Source organism: Triticum aestivum, chromosome 1A, assembly GCF_018294505.1.
Source record: "Triticum aestivum cultivar Chinese Spring chromosome 1A, IWGSC CS RefSeq v2.1, whole genome shotgun sequence".
NCBI lineage: Eukaryota > Viridiplantae > Streptophyta > Magnoliopsida > Poales > Poaceae > Triticum > Triticum aestivum.
Window position 1 is genome coordinate 315,187,392 of NC_057794.1, and position 6,992 is coordinate 315,194,383.

A 6,992-nucleotide genomic window follows, 5' to 3' on the forward strand; every position below is an offset into this window, starting at 1 on the left:
GGGAAAAGACCTGTGGGTTAGGGCCCACTGAAAAGACACACCGTAGAACGATTTCAAAGAGAGATTGCACCGGTTGAATTTAAATGGCTTGAAAGAGATAACATCCTTGAAAGAGCTTGAACGAAAGCAGAGTGTAAGCACGAATCTTCGGGATTTCTTGAGCACTCCGGAACAATTGAATAGCGAGAAATGAATGATTATGAGGTGCACCGGCACGAGAAAAGCATTTGAAATACAGAAAAAATATGATCAACACAGAAAGCTTGAATTGAATCCACCGGAGAAGAAAAGAATTAAGGGTGATGACCTTGAGGCTCCGTTAAAATCTTCATGAGAATCACCGGATAAGAACATTGAACGAAAAAGGAATGAAGAGGCCTCGCATCAATAAGATGGATACTCGATAAGGAAATCCGAGTCATTGAAAAACCAAGGGTGGGAGGGTGGGAAAACAAAGGCACCTTGGGAAAGATGAAACAAACACCGTTGAGAAGAACTGATAATTGATCTTGCGGATATTGACGTGATCGGATTCACTTGAAGAGAAACACACCGGTGAAAAGGATTGACATGACAATCTCAATTATCATGAAGGATCTGTATTCACATAGAAATATGAGAACACCGCTTAGGAAAGGGATGGAATCCACATTTGACTCTGAAGCAACTCGAATACCACAGCTCAAAACAAAACAAAGGATTGGCTTGCAGAATAAGCCAGAACAAATATATGTTAGAGATTTCGCCCGAAGTTTTCATGGTGGGGCCTACACGGGCTCATCGTACATCACCATCATGTACAAGGCAGTGCACATGACATACGAAGCGTCCCCGAGTTGGCATAGCCAAGGACTCTTTAAGACACAACGAGACCACTGTAAAACCAACCGTGGATAGGCGGACCACTAGACATCGAACCCCAATTTCATATCATACATCTCTCGGAAAGATATCCTAAGAGCTACTTGAATTCCCACTTATAAACTCCCGAAATTTTCTAGTTATGCAATCAGGTGTTGGGGATACAGGGGAAGCATAATATCTCACCCAAAACTAGCAAATCCTACATCCAGCTGTATACATCCTTCAACACATAACCAAGAAACCTTCGGAAATCATTTACCTCAACCTTCGAAAAGCATCCTTTATACGAGTTATGGCAATACTCCCGAACTCCCGCCCCAGTACTGGGTGGCGTCGAGGTTATCTCACCAACAACTGTATAAAAGAGATTTTCGATGTCGGCGAAACTAAACTCAGGTATTCCAGAACTGCAACGATAAAATTGTGACGACAACATCTCGGAGCTCAACTCCCTGGGACACTGCCACAACCCCTAAATGTCAGGAGGCACTGTCGTGGTTCTAGCTCTGACAGTCATGTAAGGGGGTATGTATGGAGAGGCTAGATCTCAGCTATTGGGAAGTTGTAAACACACCAAGATGTACGAGTTCAGGCCCTTCGCGGAGGAAGTAACAGCCCTACGTCTCGGTGCCCGGAGGCGGTCGATTGGATTACTGGCGCGTGAATAACAGAGGTGCGAACCCTCCATACTGAGGAGGGGGGTGGCTTATATAGAGTTCGCCGGCCCCCTCTTGCCCTCAGTAGTGCAGGGTTTAAGGTACATTCAAGGTTGGGCGTTACTGGTAATGCCCCTAATAAAGTGTGATAATGACCATAAAGACTACTTAATAGCTGACCGTTTGCCTGCGGAGTGACTACAGGTCTCCTGGCGGTCGAGTGGTTGGCTTCATGGTCGAGTGATAGCTTTCTGGTCGAGTGACTTGAATCCGTCGAGTGGGATACCTTCAAGTCGATTGAAAGGTGACTTCTCCTAGGGATGTCCTAGGGTAGGGCTCCTTGGACAGGTCCGTGCCCCTACCCTAGGTACATGGCTTCATCATTAGCCCCCGAATGGATCGAGGTTAGAGTGGGGAAAGAGTTGGAGATCTTTCCGACTGATTCTTTGGGCTACGTGAGCGCCTCGTTTTGGGTCAATCATCACGGATGACGTTGCCAACCTTTTTTAGTCGCCTTGATCCATTCCAGGCCTTTCGTCGAGTGAATTTCTTTATTTGCGACATACCGAGCGTCGGCGCAGGCGAGGTCTTCCGTTTTGACAAGTTGTTCTGCAGCCCGCGGATGTCGTGGGATTTCGGATTTTGGGAAGCGCGCGGGACGGGAGCGGCCGCAGTAATCGAAAGCGATAAAGCGGAAGTTCCTCGATCCCCGCATCGCCTTTTTCGCCATGTACTGCGTGCGCGTCTGCTGCGGGATTTGACTGGATAGCCTGGGCCTACCAGTCAGCCACTCGGGAGCGGCCCCTTATAAATCGCCGGCTCGGGGTTTCCAAGCAGTGCGCTCTCTTCTCCTCCTTTCTTCTTCCTCTCTCCCTTCGCAAGTCCTTCCGCCACCTCCGTTCTCGCCCCAGCACAGCAGGCCCGTGCGAGACTTCGCCGGCGACGATGACGAAGGGCAAGACCTCCGCTCTGGAGCGCGTGAAGAAGGCGGCGGCGCAGGGGAAGGGGAAAAGATCTACTCGGGGCGGATCCTCCTCAAGGTCCGCTCTGCCCAAGGGCTGGATCTAGGGCGATTGGATGCCGTCAGTGATCCGGCAAGAGGATCTCGATGACATGGTCGAGGGGGGAGTCATTCCCCACGAGGTTGCGCGTCTTCCGGGGAGAGAGATCGAACCTCAACCCCGCGATGGTGAGTGCGTGCTCCTAGCCACCCACATCGACCGAGGGTTTTCTCTGCCGCCCCATCCTTTTTTCCGGAGCTTCTTGAACTTCTTCGGAGCGCAGCTCCACCACTTTACTCCCAACTCCATTGTATACCTTGCCGCTTTCATTTCCATGTGTGAGGCTTTCTTGGGTTGCCGCCCCCATTGGGGACTTTTCAAGCACATCTTTACCTGCCGTTCCCAATCAGTCAAGAAGGCCAAGTCGAGTGACGAGAGGACACAGGTGATCTAGTTGTGCGGGGGCTTGGCAATCCAGACGAGGGGGAAGAGCTGTTTTCCATCCATTACTTTCCCGGAGTCGGTCCGTGGCTGGCAGGCGACCTGGTTCTACTGTCAGGACCAGGCGACCCCAGGACAGTCGACTGGTCTCCCTCCTTTCTCACTCGACCGAGCTGAAAAACCTACTTCTCTAAAAGTGGCACTGGAGGAAAGGGCCAAGTCAAAGTGCTGGCTGGTCAAGTGGTTGAGCTTGTCCGTGTGCGCGTGACGGGCATGGATTTGCCGGAGGTCTTCCTCCGGAGGCGCATCCAACCGCTCCAGGCTCGTGACCACCCGATGTGGCTGTACTCGGGTCTTGACGACACCACTCGGATCCACCCGGAGGAGGTCACTGATGAGATGCTGGAGGGGTGGCTGTCAAGCATTACAGGAAACAAGGACAACCCTCGAGGAGCCAGGAGGGTAATTCCACTCGACAACTCGTACGACGTGGACCAGGTATGTCTCTATGCTCCTGACTAAGATCTTGTTTTTCTTCATTGGTCTTCTTTGAGTTGGTCGATTGACCTTTGTCTCGCCTGTTGTTTTTCAGGCGACTACTGAGATGTACTCGACGCCCAATGGGGCGCAGGGGCCAACTGAGGAAGGGGAGGCGAGCGGAGGTGAGAGCGGGGACGATCAAGGCGAGTGGGAGTCCGACGGTGAAGGAGAGGGAGGCGACGACGTCGACTCCAGCGAAGAGGAGGAGGAGGAGGTTGAACCCCCCCCCCCCCCGCCCGGAGGGGCGATCCAAGCTCACACACGATCCGGCGCGGGAGCGTGGTAGTGCGACTGCTCCTGTTGGGCAGTCGTCGAAACGCCCTCGGACCTCTTCTCCTGCACCGACTGGAAAGGCTCCCAAGCATTCGCGCGCAGCGCCGTCCAAGCCGCCCAAGGCTCTGCCCAAGATGAAGATGGTCGTCCCCACCATTTCTGGGTAATAATAAAACTTGTTTTCCTTTGTCGATCGTGGACGGATCCTTGGTCGATCCATTGAGCCAACCGACTGACTTTTGAGGCTTGCAGTGCTGCTACTTCTGAGATCTCCGCCAAGGATGATGACCAAGAGATGGAGGATGTTGTTACCTCCAACCCTGGTACGATTACTGACGTTTCCTCTTTGAGTCAACTAAACATTTATTGCAACCCTGGTCGATTGAATGTTTCCTTTGTAGCCCCTCCTCATGTTATCGACCTCCCGGATGACGATGACGACGGTCCGTTGAGAGTGAGGAGGCACAAGAGGGCGTCGGCTGACAAGACCCCCCCAATCCGCTCCAGCGTCCGAGGCCGTGGCTCGGGGTGGTGGTGACACCACTCGGGATTCTGTGACCTTCGCCGTTCCTCTGGCGAGTGCGCGGCCCTCGTCGTCGACTGCGGATCCGTCTTTGCTTTTTGCCGCATACCCCGTCCCTGAGGACCAAGCGGCTGCTGCAAAAGAGGCTATACGTCAGGCGGGGATCATGATGGAGCAAGTGAAGTTGGCTCGGGAGGCCAGCCAAGCAGCTTATGATGCGAGCTCGGCCCTTCAAAGCAACGTCCAGGTCAGTCGACTCAACGTTTGGTCTATTATGATATGTTGTTTGAAGAATCTCTTTTCCGAAGATCTTTGTATTTGTACACCCACTGGGTGTGTCTGCCAATTCTTGGACGAGTGGGGGCACACTAAGTGCACCCACTGGGTGTAGTCCCCGAGACTACGGTGGACTGCGGGCAGTCGACTGTAGTCTTTATATTGTGTTGCTGTAGTTGTATTTCTTCATTCGGTCTGGTCAGGCCATGTCAAATGGGACTGTATCCGGTCGACTGTGGGCAGTCGACATCTTCTCCTTTTTTTTTACAGTGGGGGCACGCTGAGTGCACCCACTGGGTGTAGTCCCCGAGACTACTGTCGAATGTTCTTGATTCGGCTGTAGTCTTAGAAACGTCGTCATTGTCTCTTGGTTGCTCGGAAGCAACTTGTCTTGGACGTCTGTCGATTGATTTTTCTTTTTACAGAAATCTTGTGAACTTGTAGCTCGCTATACTGAGTTGGAGAATCACCAGATCCAGCTCAACCTTAACTTGAAGCTTGCTCAGGAGAATTTGAGGAAGGCGCAAGAAGAAGCAAAAGGTATGGCTGGTGAGGTTCTCCATTCTTAACGGGTGGCTTTTCTTTCTTGTCCATTCTTGATGTTGGTTCCACTCGACGCGCCGCAGATAAACTGGAGGAAGCTCTGAATAAGAAGGATCAAGACCTTGCAGAGGCATAGAAGGAGGCCTCGAGCAAAACGAAGCTCGCATAAGAGAAACTGGCTTCGGTCGGAACTCTTGAACAGGAGAACTCCAGACTGAAAACTGCTCTCGAGACAGCTAATCGAGATGCCAATCGACTGAAGAAAGAAAAGATGGCTCTGCACGACAGGGCGGGTGAGCTAGCGGGGACGGTAAAAGATCTGGAGGCTTATCTCAGTGGACTCGCCAAGAAGTTGTTCGTCATGCTCGAAGGTAATTATTCCAACCCGGCTGTCTTGTAGTTGCCGAGCCCGCGTACGGCCACTGCCTTATTCTTGAATCGTGTTTGCAGAATTCTGCCAGAGCTTCGAAGAGGAAACCAGTCGAGTGGAGCCAGGCTTGGATCCCGCCAATTCTCTCGTGAAGGACGAGGCTGCTATGAAAGTGCTCCAACTGGAGTCTCGTGTTACCAGTGTTGTTGATTATCTTGCTCGGCTGAAGGTTGCGATGTCGTGGATCGACACATCACTCTGGCCCGGAACGACACTTCAGAACGACCTCGAGTCCCTGATGGTCCGACTGAATGAAGTCCCAGGTCAAGTGGCGGAATGGAAGAAATCTTCTGCCAGATGTGGTGCTGATGTCGCTCTGTCTCTGGTCCGCGTCCATTGCAAGGAGGCGCGAGAAGAAAAGCTGGCCGCCATCCAAGTAGCCAATACCAGGAAGCACAACTTTCAGGACTTCATGGAGACTTTTATTGCTACTGCCACTCGTATTGCAGACGGGATCGACTTGGACGAGTTCGTCGCCCCTTCCAGTCCTCCTCCTGAGGAATGAAAAACTTTTATGCTTCACTTTAAATTTGCCTCGGAATGCCGAGTGGATTTGTAACCATTAAACTCCGCCGAGCCGAGGGCTCGAGTACTTTGATCTGAGGTCTAGGACCTTTTAGGCTTTATCCGAACATGATTTCTTGTTGAATATCTTCATGGTTTGATTCGTCGAGTGGAACTTGATCTTCACTCGGAATAACCTTGTATTTGCAGCGCAGCTCCGAAGGAGAAGGTAGCAGTCGACTCGCGGATTGGGTTGTGTCCTGTACTTAGGCGAGCGCTGGGCTGCAGCTAAGCCCCCGAGTGGGAGGTTTGCTCTCCACTCGGTAGGATATTTTAAACACTTAGGCGAGCACTGGGCTGCAGCTAAGCCCCCGAGTGGGAGTCTGGCTCGCCACTTGGTAGGATTTCCAAACACTTAGGCGAGCGCTGGGCTGCAGCTAAGCCCCCGAGTGGGAGGTTTGCTCTCCACTCGGTGGGATTTTTAAACACTTAGGCGAGCGCTGGGCTGCAGCTAAGCCCCCGAGTGGGAGGTTTGCTCTCCACTCGGTGGGATTTTTAAACACTTAGGCGAGCACTGGGCTGCAGCTAAGCCCCCGAGTGGGAGGTTTGCTCTCCACTCGGTAGGATTTTTAAACACTTAGGCGAGCACTGGGCTGCAGCTAAGCCCCCGAGTGGGAGGTTTGCTCTCCACTCGGTAGGATTTTTAAACACTTAGGCAAGCACTGGGCTGCAGCTAAGCCCCCGAGTGGGAGTCTGGCTCGCCACTCGGTAAGATTTCTAATCACTTAGGCGAGCGCTGGGCTGCAGCTAAGCCTCCGAGTGGGAGGTTTGCTCTCCACTCGGTAGGATTTTCAAATACTTAGGCGAGTGCCTGACTGTAGCTAAGTCTCTAAGTGGGAGAACTTAGGTGAGTACTGGACTGCAGCTAAGCCCCCGAGTGG